The sequence below is a fragment of the Oncorhynchus gorbuscha genome, linkage group LG08 (assembly GCF_021184085.1).
Source record: "Oncorhynchus gorbuscha isolate QuinsamMale2020 ecotype Even-year linkage group LG08, OgorEven_v1.0, whole genome shotgun sequence".
NCBI lineage: Eukaryota > Metazoa > Chordata > Actinopteri > Salmoniformes > Salmonidae > Oncorhynchus > Oncorhynchus gorbuscha.
In genome coordinates this window covers 6125494-6136557 of record NC_060180.1, presented here as the reverse complement: position 1 = coordinate 6136557, position 11064 = coordinate 6125494, and the positions used below count along the sequence as shown (strand labels likewise).

At 46.8% G+C, this 11064-nt stretch overlaps 1 pseudogene; it reads left to right on the top strand.

Annotated features, from left to right (window-relative positions):
* The first annotated feature begins 9154 nt into the window (after nt 1-9154).
* On the top strand, nt 9155-10022 carry LOC124042241 (annotated as a pseudogene).
* Nucleotides 10023-11064: the final 1042 nt, after the last annotated feature.

Here is an 11064-nt window from a genome sequence, read left to right as displayed (position 1 = left end):
TTGTTGTTTGTCATGAACAGTCAGGAGGATGTACTTTGCAATAAAATGCTGTGGCTCAAATCTGGTAGTTGGGCTATCTACGAATCACCTACGAGTGGGTCTTTGACAAGCTCCATTATGGCAGTAATTAAATAGTAAAGTTTGATTGCTTTGAAGAAATCTTAAAGTCTCTCCTTTTGATTATAAGAATTCTATGACACACTACTCAGCTCGTCTCAGTCCTTCCCAGTGATGCCTTGGAGTAAAGATGTAGCAATGCTCAGCTCATCTCAGTCCTCCCCAGTGAAGCCTTGGAGTGAGCGTGCAGCACTGCTCAGCTCAGCTCGTCTCAGGTCTTCCCAGTGATTTCTTGGAGTGAGCTTTCAGCACTGCTCAGCTCAGCTCGTCTCAGTCCTTCCCAGTGATGCCTTGGAGTGAGCTTTCAGCACTGCTCAGCTCAGCTCGTCTCAGTCCTTCCCAGTGATGCCTTGGAGTGAGCGTGGAACACTACTCAGCTCAGCTCGTCTCAGTCCTTCCCAGTGATGCCTTGGAGTGAGCTTTCAGCACTGCTCAGCTCAGCTCATCTCAGTCCTTCCCAGTGATGCCTTGGAGTGAGCGTGCAACACTGCTGTAGTCTGTAGTCTATGAAAATACAGGACAATAAGGAACAATAATGAGAAACTGGGTGACCCTAAAGTACCCCAGTTTCATCATAGGGACACAGTAATTTAAAGAAAAAGGACCTAATTTATGGATTTCACAGGACTGGGACGGCGCACAGCCATGGGTGGGCCTGGGAGGGTATAGGAACACCCACTTGGAAGCCAGACCCAGTCAATCAGAATGATTTTTTCCAAACAAAAGGGCATTATTACAGAAATAAATACTCCACTGTCTAAAAGTCTCTCCTTTTGTGGCTGGTCTCAGACGATCCCGCAGGTCAAGAAGCTGGAGGTGGAAGTCCTGGGCTGCCGTGGCTACACGTGGTCTGCAGTTGTGAGGCTGGTTGGACGTACTGCCAAGTTCTCTAAAACGACCTCTGGCAACAGCTCTGGTGGTCATTCCTGTAGTCAGCATGCCAATTGCATGCCCTCAATACTTGAGTCATCTGTGGTATTGTGTTGTCTGACAAAACTACAAAAATATAAATGCAACATGTAAAGTGTTGGTCTCATGTTTCATGAGCTGAAATAAATGGTCCCAGAAATGTTCCATAGGCACAAAAAGCTTATTTCCCTCAAATGTTGTGCACAAATGTGTTCACACCCCTGTTAATAAGATAATCCATCCACCTGAAAGGTGTGGCATATCAAGAAGCTGATTAAACAGCATGATCATTACACAGGTGCACATTGTGCTGGGGACAATAAAAGGGCATCAAATGTGCAGTATTGTGACACAACACAATGCCCCAGATGTCTAAAGTTTTGAAGGAGCATGCATTTGGCATGCTGACTGCAGGAGTGTCCACCAGAGTTGTTTCCAGAGAATTTAATATGAATTTCTCTACCATAAGCCGCCTCCAACGTCATTGGAATTTGGCAGTACGTCCAACTGGCCTCACAACCGCAGACCACGTCTATGGCGTCCTGTGGACGAGCGGTTTGCTGATGTCAACATTGTAAACAGAGTGCCCCATGGTGGCGGTGGGGTTATGGTATGGGCAGGCATAAGCTATGGAGAAGGAACACAAATCCATTTTATCAATGGCAATTTGAATGCACAGAGATATTGTTACGAGATCAAGGAGATGTGTCGCAATGCATGAGGCAAATAGTGGTCACAGCAGATACTGACTGGTTTTCTGATCCACACCTGTAACTTTTTCGTTAAGGTATCAAATCAAATCACATTTCATTTGTCACATGCGCCGAATACAACAAGTGTAGACCTTACAGTGAAATACTTACTTACAAGCCCTTAGCCAACAATGCCATTTTAAGAAAATACCAACAAAAAAAAGTAAGAGATAAAAAATGTAAGAATAACAAATAATTAAAGAGCAGCAGTAAATAACAATAGCGGGGTTATATACAGGGGGTTCTGGTACAGAGTCTATGTACCGGTGTCGAGGTAATTGAGGTAATATGTACATGTAGGTAGAGTTATTAAAGTGACTAAACATAGATAATAACCGAGAGTATCAGCAGCGTGGGGGGAGGGGATCAATGCAAATAGTCTGGGTAGCCATTTGATTAGATGTTCAGGAGTCTTATGGCTTGGGGGTAGAAGCTGTTTGGGGGTAGAAGCTGTTTAGAAGCCTCTTGGACCTGGACTGGGTGCTCCGGTACCACTTGCCGTGCGTGGGCTGGCAAAACCCTGGATAATTTTTATTCTAACTTCTGTGACACATATAAGATTCTCCCCGCCCTCCTTTCGGAAAAGCTGACCACAACTCCATTTTGTTGCTCCTAGCCTATTGTAAGGGTTTTTCTCCTCCTCTTCTTCTGAGGAGGAGAAGCGAGGATCGGACCAAGATGCAGCGTGCTAAGTGTCCATGGTTTTTAATATGAGAAACTCCTTGCCCTGGCAGCTCCTTGCAGACTGGCGGCTCTGGCGGCTCATGACAGACGGGAGACTCTAGCAGCTCTGGACAGACGGGAGACTCTAGCAGCTCTGGACAGATGGGAGCACCTGTAGGGCTGAGACAGAGAGACAGCCTGGTGCGGGGGGCTGCCACCGGAGGGCTGGTGCCTGGAGGTGGCACTGGATAGACCGGACCGCTTCCATCCGCGCTGCCGTGCTGCCTCCTCATACCAGCGCCTCTCCGCCTTCGCTGCCTCCAGCTCTTCTTTGGGGCGGCGATATTCTCCTGGCTGTGCCCAGGGTCCTTTTCCGTCCAACTCGTCCTCCCATGTCCATTCCTCCTTGCGCTGCTCCTGCTGCCACTGCCTGTCACCACGCTGCTTGGTCCTGTTGTGGTGGGTGGTTCTGTAAGGGTTTTCCTCCTCCTCTTCTTCTGAGGAGGAGAAGCGAGGATCGGACCAAGATGTGGCGCGAAAAGTGCCCATGGTTTTTAATATGAGAAACTCAACATGAACACAATTACAAAACAATAAACGTGGCAAAACCCAAAACTGTCCTATCTGGTGCAGAGAACACAAAGACAGGAAACTACCACCCACAAACCCAACACAAAACAGGCTACCTAAATATGGTTCCCAATCAGAGACAATGACAAACACCTGCCTCTGATTGAGAACCATATCAGGCCAAACAAAAAACCCAACATAGAAACACAAAACATAGAATGCCCACTCAGTTCACGTCCTGACCAGCACCGAATCAAAGAAAACACAAAAGAACTATGGTCAGAACGTGACACCTATAGACAGAAACTAAAACAGGAAGCACCTGTGCTCAGGTCTGTTCAAAGCTGGTCCGACCAATCGGATTCCACGCCTCAAGATTGCTGCGATCACGTGGACTGCATAGCGTCGAACAACAACATTGATCAATACGCTGATTCGGTGAGGAGTTTATTAGCAAGTGCTTTGGTGATGTTGTACCCACAGCATCTATTAAAACATTCCCCAACCAGAAACCGTGGATTGATGGCAGCATTCGCTCAAAACTGAAAGCGCGTACCACTGCTTTTAATCAGGGCAACAGTGTAGCTATTGCCTCCGCAAGGCAATCAAACAAGCTAAGTGTCAGTTTAGAGACAAAGTAGAGTCACTATTCAATGGCTCAGACACGAGAGGTATGTGGCAGAGTCTACAGTCAATCACAAACTACAAAAGAAAAAACAGCCCTGTCGCGGACCACGATGTCTTGCTCCCAGACAGACTAAACAACTTCTTTGCTAATTTTGAGTAAAATACAGTTCCACTGACACAGCCCGCTACCAAAACCTGCAGGCTCTCCTTCACTGCAGCCAACGTGAGTAAAACATTTCAACGTGTTAACCCTCGCAAGGCTGCAGGCCCAGACGGCATCCCCAGTCACGTCCTCAAGACATTGCGCGGAACAGCTGGCTGGTGTGTTTACGGACATATTCAATCAATCCTTATCCCAGTCTGCTGTTCCCACATGCTTCAAGAGGGCCACCATTGTTCCTGTTCCCAAGAAAGCTAAGGTAGCTGAGCTAAATGACTACCGCCCCGTAGTACTCACTTCCGTTGTCATGAAGTGCTTTGAGAGACTAGTCAAGGACCATATCACCTCCAACCCACCTGACACCCTATACCCACTCCAATTTGCTTACCGCCCCAATAGGTCCACAGACGACGCAATCACACTGCACACTGCACTAACCCATCTGGACAAGATGAATAGCTATGGAAGAATGCTGTTCATCGACTACAGCTCAGCATTTAACACCATAGGACCCTCCAAACTCATCATTAAGCTCGAGACCCTGGGTTTCGACCCCACCCTGTGCAACTGGGTCCTGGACTTCCTGACAAGCCACCCCCAGGTGGTGATGGTAGGTAACAACATCTCCACCCCGTTGATCCTCAACACAAGGTTGCGTTCTCAGCCCTCTCCTGTACTCCCTGTTCACCAACGACTGCGTGGCCATGCACGTCTCCAACTCAATCATCAAGTTTGCAGACGACACTTCAGTGGTAGGCTTGATTACCAACAACGACGAGATGGCCTACAGAGAGGAGGTAAGGGCCCTCGGAGTGTGGTGTCAGAAAAATAACCTCACACTCAATGTCAACAAAACAAAGGAGATGATCGTGGACTTCAGAAAACAGCAGAGGGAGCAGCCCCCTATCCATATCGACGGGACAGTAGTGGAGAGGGTGGAAAGTTTTAAGTTCCTCGGCGTACACATCACGGACAAACTGAAATGGTCCACCCACACAGACAGCGTGGTGAAGAAGGCGCAGCAGCGCCTCTTCAACTTCAGGAGGCTGAAGAAATTCAGCTTGTCACCAAAAACATTCACAAACTTTTACAGATGCACAATCGAGAGCATCCTGTCGGGCTGCATCACCCCCTGTTATGGCAACTGCTCCACCCACAACCATAAGGCTCTCCAGAGGGTAGTGAGGTCTGCACAACACATCACCGGGGGCAAACTACCTGCCTTCCAGGACACCTACACCACCCTGTAGTATCTGGGATCTACATCTGTTTATATTAGTTACTGTGCTGTTACTAAGCAGTAATGCATTACGGCAGTGTTACGTTACTACACCTAATAGGAAATGCACATGCGCACTGGGGTGCCGGGAACTGTAGAGTACGGGGGGTTTTGACTAAAGGAAATCTAACTGTACCCTCTTCTGCCTGGTCATTTCTCCACAAAACAAATATTACAGTGGCGACGAGGTGATTAAACTACATAAACGGACATTGCTTGAAGGGAAGAATGTTGCGTGAGTAATGAAACTCAAAATATTTTATTTTTATTTTCTTTCGCCAGTAGAGAAGGCTAAGCACTGCTAGCACTGCTAGTACAGTATTCAGGACCTGCCAAGTAGCAAGACTATTGGAGTCCAGAATAGCGACACTGCCCTCTGGTGGTTAAATAAAAAAACAACTGTCATTGAACCCATTGAAATTAGGCGATCTCGATGGAGAAATATTGGCAAGAAAAAAAAGGAAGAAGGAACGTAACACGGTGTGTACGTTATTACAAATGAGTGCAGTGAATGAAGTAATTGCAGAAACTTCTGAAGTGAAGAATTAGATGAAAATTCAGAAAATTAAGGAATATAAGGAAACTGAACAATTAACTGTGAAAATGGCAACCATTGGTCGAGTACCAGAGTTTGAGGCTACAAAAGAGGATTTTGATTCCTATTTGGAGCATTTTGAGCGTTGGCTGGCTACAAATGAAATCAAATATGAAAAGAAAGCAGACGTTTTCTCAGTGTTTTGGGTCCAACTGAGTATGGATTGCTGAAAGGTCTCATTGAACCAATGAAAGCAGTGGAGTTCAACTATTCAGAATTGACTGAAACTATTTCAAGGTATTTCAAGCCTAAGCCAATTCTCATTGCAGAACGTTTCAGATTTTACCAACGTCACCAGAGTCAAGGGGAAACCGTGGCTGACTACATCCTTGCTTTGAAAAGGCTGGCAAGTACATGTGAGTTTGCACGATTTCTTGATGATGCTCTCCGAGACAAGTTTGTATGTGGTCTCACAGGTGAAGCATTTCACAGAAGGCTTCTGTCAGAGAAGGACCTGACCTTTAAGAAAGCCTGTGACTTAGCACTTGGACTCGAGCTTGCCCACAGGGATACTATTGAGCTATCGGGACATGCAGAACGTCAGAAAGGTGTTCACAAGGTCAGTGATGTACGTGGTGAAAAAAGCTCACAAAAGTCACACTTTTTTCAGTCCCGTCCTCAAGGTTACACAAGAATAAAGCAGCCCACATCTCAAAGGTCTAATCCAAGTTGTTACAGATGTGGGGGAGATAATCATCAGCACAGTGAATGTCGATTCCAAAAGGAAAAGTGCCACAATTGTGGAAATGTTGGACATTTACAGAGAGTGTGTAAGGCCTCGAAACGCACAGCAAGAGCGCACACAATGTCAGACGCAGCACAAGATGAGGAAGGTACAACTGAAACAGTATTGGAACTGTTCACAGTGTACACAGATCAACAACTAAAAGATGGAATCTATCTCAACATGGAGTTAGTGGGAAAACCAGTAAAAATGCAGCTGGACACCGGAGCGTCTGTATCCCTGGTTCCAGAGAGACTCTACAAAGACAAAGTGCCCTCTTCAGCCAGCGTCCATCAGCCTTTCTTCATACACTGGTGACACTATTCCTGTATTAGGGCAGATCCAGGTACCAGTCCGGTATGAGGGGAAGGAGTGGACGCTACCGCTTGTCATTGTTAAAGGAGAAAAATCAGCCTTACTAGGCAGAAACTGGCTACAAAAGATTCAGTTGAACTGGGGAGAAATCTTCAGTCTGGGAAATGACAAACCAGTGAGTCAGGCTACACTCATTAACATGCTGGAGATGCACAAAGAACTTTTCAAAGATGGCTACGGTGAAGACTTCACAGCAAAAGTCAGAGTGCAAGAAGCAACCAAACCTATCTTTCACAAACCACGTCCGGTTCCCTATGCTCTTAAGGAAGCAGTAGAGAAGGAACTGGACCGCCTACAGAAGAGGTCATTTTTGGGGCTCCTGAACTATTACGGAAAGTGTGTGGCAAACTTGTCCACATTGTTGCATCCGCTTCACCAACTGCTGCAGGCCAATACAAAGTGGAATTGGTCCCCACAATGCGAAGAAGCATTCAAGACTTGCAAACAGCGTCCGCTAAAGAGCAAATGGCTTGCCCACTACAACACAGAGATGAAGCTGAGACTCGCGTGTGATGCATCTTCATACGGAGTAGGAGGCGTCATCTCACATGTTCTACCGTCAGGTGAAGAACACCCTATTGCATTTGCATCACGGACTCTGTCACCAAGTGAGAAAAATTATGCTCAAATTGAGAAGGAAGCCCTGAGCATAATATTCGGAGTGAAGAAGTTTCACAAATACCTCTACGGAAGGAAGTTCCAACTGCTGACAGATCACAAGCCTCTGTTGGCCATCCTTGGACCAAAATCAGCTATAGCAACCCTTGCTGCACTTCGAATGCAACGTTGAACTCTGATATTGTTAGCCTACGACTACGAGATTGAGTACAGACGATCCAGTGATCACGCAAATGCCGATGCACTATCGAGACTACCATGCAATAGTGACTCTGACAGCGAAGATGATAGAGCAGTCTTCCAGATCTCTCTCATTGATGAACTTGTCATGTCTTATCATATTATGTCTTGTTCCTGTTCTTTCTCTTCACTCTGTCTCCCTCTGCTGGTCGTATTAGGTTACCTTCTCTTTCTCTCCTCCAGCTGTTCCTCATCTCCTCTAACTACCTCGTTCACCCTTTTCCCAACTGTTCGCTTTTTCCCTCTGATTAGGTCTCTATTTCTCTCTCTGTTCCTGCTTCTTTCTTTGTCAGATTCTCGTTTGAGTTTCTCATGCCAGAAACAAACTATCGTCTCGTTTGCTTCGTCCCTGTCCTGCCCCGTCCTGTCGGAATCTGCCTGGCAAGTGCATCCTGTACTCAGCTAACTGTCTTATCGTTTGTACTGTGTCCAGTTCATCTGATGCTACGTGAGATCAGGTACCACTGTTCCTCTACGACCCGCGCCTACCCAGAGAGACCTGCAGCCTGTCGCCGCTAACCCAGCTATTCTCCTCTGCTGCTAAGAAGGGGGCTCTTTTGTAATTATCAGAAGGACTTTTTGTTTCATTTGTCGCCCTCTCTGCGGGTTGTCTATTTTACCATTATCTACATCTGAAGCGGATCTATGTCTTCCCTGTGTTTACATTAAAGGACTCTGTTTTTGAATACCGCTTTTGGGTCCTCACTCAAGTGCATAACAGAACTGCCCATATCTGCTTCAGACATAGCAGAGGAAACAAGGAAAGACCCAGTGCTTTCCAAAGTCTTGTACTTAACATTAGGCGGTTGGCCAACCTTCGTAAATGACGATAACCTTCGTCCATTCATCCACAAAAAAGACCCGTTGTCCACTGATCAAGGGTGTGTTCTGTGGGGATCAAGGGTGGTGGTACCTCACAAATTCCAGAAGAGACTGCTATCTGACCTGCATGAGGGACATCCAGGGATCACTCGAATGAAAGCACTCGCTTGCAGTTATCTGTGGTGGCCTGGACTGGATTAGGACATTCAACAGCATGTAGGCCACTGCTCACCTTGTGAAGCTGTTCGCAACAAGCACCTCTTCATCCATGGTCCTGGGCTGCTGCCTGCTGCTGCACCTCTTCATCCATGGTCCTGGGCTGCTGCACCTCTTCATCCATGGTCCTGGGCTGCTGCTGCACCTCTTCATCCATGGTCCTGGGCTGCCACCTCTTCATCCATGGTCCTCTGGGCTGCACCTCTTCATCCATGGTCCTGGGCTGCTGCACCTCTTCATCCATGGTCCTGGGCTTCATCCATGGTCCTGGGCTGCTGCACCTCTTCATCCATGGTCCTGGGCTGCTGCACCTCTTCATCCATGGTCCTGGGCTGCTACACCTCTTCATCCATGGTCCTGGGCTTCACCTCTTTCATGGTCCTGGGCTGCTACACCTCTTCATTCATGGTCCTGGGCTGCTACACCTCTTCATTCATGGTCCTGGGCTGCTACACCTCTTCATTCATGGTCCTGGGCTGCTACACCTTGGGAACGCATCCATGTGGATTACGCCGAAATTGACAAGCAACATTTCCTTGTTGTCGTCGATGTCCATTCCAAGTAGGTGGAAGTGTTCCCTACTCAACTGATCACAGCTGAGAAAACCATCAATCATCTCAGACACCTGTTTGCATCCTTTGGAATAGTCAAGGAGCTCGTATTCGGACAATGGCCCTCCGTTCACGTCAAACGATTTTGAAATGTTTCTCAAGAACAACGGAGTAAGGCACATCCTGTCACCACCTTACCATCCGGCATCAAACGGAGCAGCAGAGAGAGCCGTGCAAACCTTTAAGAAGGCCTGGACTAGACTCAAGGTTCAGTCTGTGTCCACCCACCAAAGGCTTCCCCGGTTCCTGTTTACTTACCGTAACACCCCACACACAGTAACGGAATGTACACCAGCTGAACTGTTTCTGAAACGCCAACCACGTACCCGCCTCACATTGTTGAAACCAGACTTGACAAACACTGTGGCAAAGCACCAGCTACAGCAGAAGAAAGCTCAATTCAAAGAGGAAGAGAGGGTGATGGTACGTGATTTCAGACACCCCAAGCGCCTGTGGAACTCAGGTGTGATCTTGCAACGCAGAGGACCTTTGACTTACCAAGTCCAAATTGGTCATCGCCAGGTCAACGTTTATGTGGATCATCTGCTACGGTCCAACGCCCCAGCAGAGACATGCCGAGAGAACAAGAACAATAACGACCCCCAGGACTATTCTCCTGACTGTGGACGTACGGGAGAGACAGAGCCTGACCTTCAACCCGAACCTGGTCCACCACCGGAAGCCCAGGAGGAGCGGAGATATCCTATTCGACAGCGAAGGGCACCTCAAAAGCTTGACCTGTGAGTTGAGCTGTTTCAGGAGGTAACAGACAGTAAAACAAACAAACTCTTTAATATGTCCTAGATAAAAGGAAAATGACATTACCTGGGTTAGTTATTAGGACACAAACTCCATCTTCGGGGCAGAATAATCCCCTGGATTTGTGCTGGGCTCTGAAAAGTCTGCTTCAACCCAGTGGTTGAAAAATGTTTAAGAATGCATTGTTCAGATATTGCATTAGTAGTTACCTAACATATTTACCTTGTTCTCTGGGAGTTAAACACTATGGGGGAGGAGTGTAGTATCTGGGATCTACATCTGTTTATATTAGTTACTGTGCTGTTACTAAGCAGTAATGCATTACGGCAGTGTTACATTACTACACCTAATAGGAAATGCACATGCGCACTGGGGTGCCGGGAAATGTAGAGTACGGGGGGTTTTGACTAAAGGAAATCTAACTGTACTCCCGTCTCCTGCCTGGTCATTTCTCCACAACACAAATATTACACACCCTACGTCACAGGAAGGCCATAAAGATCATCAAGGACAACAACCACCCGAGCCACTGCCTGTTCACCCCACTATCATCCAGAAGGCGAGGTCAGTACAGTTGCATCAAAGCGGGGACCGAGAGACTGAAAAACAGCTTCTTTCTCAAGGCCATCAGACTGTTAAACAGCCATCACTAACATTGAGTGGCTGCTGCCAACATACTGACTCAACTCTAGCCACATTAATAATGGACAAATTGATGTAATAAATGTATCACTAGCCACTTTAAACAATGCCACTTCATATAATGTTTACATACCCTACATTACTAATCTCATATGTATATACTGTACGCTATATCTTTCTACTGCATCTTGCCGATGCTGTTCAGGCCATCACTAATTCATATATTTTTTGTACATATTCTTATTCATTCCTTCACACTTGTGTGTATAAGGTAGTTGTTGTGAAATTGTTAGGCTGGATTACTTGTTAGATATTACTGCATGGTTGGAACTAGAAGAACAAGCATTTCGCTACACTCGCATTAACATCTGCTAACCATGTGTAC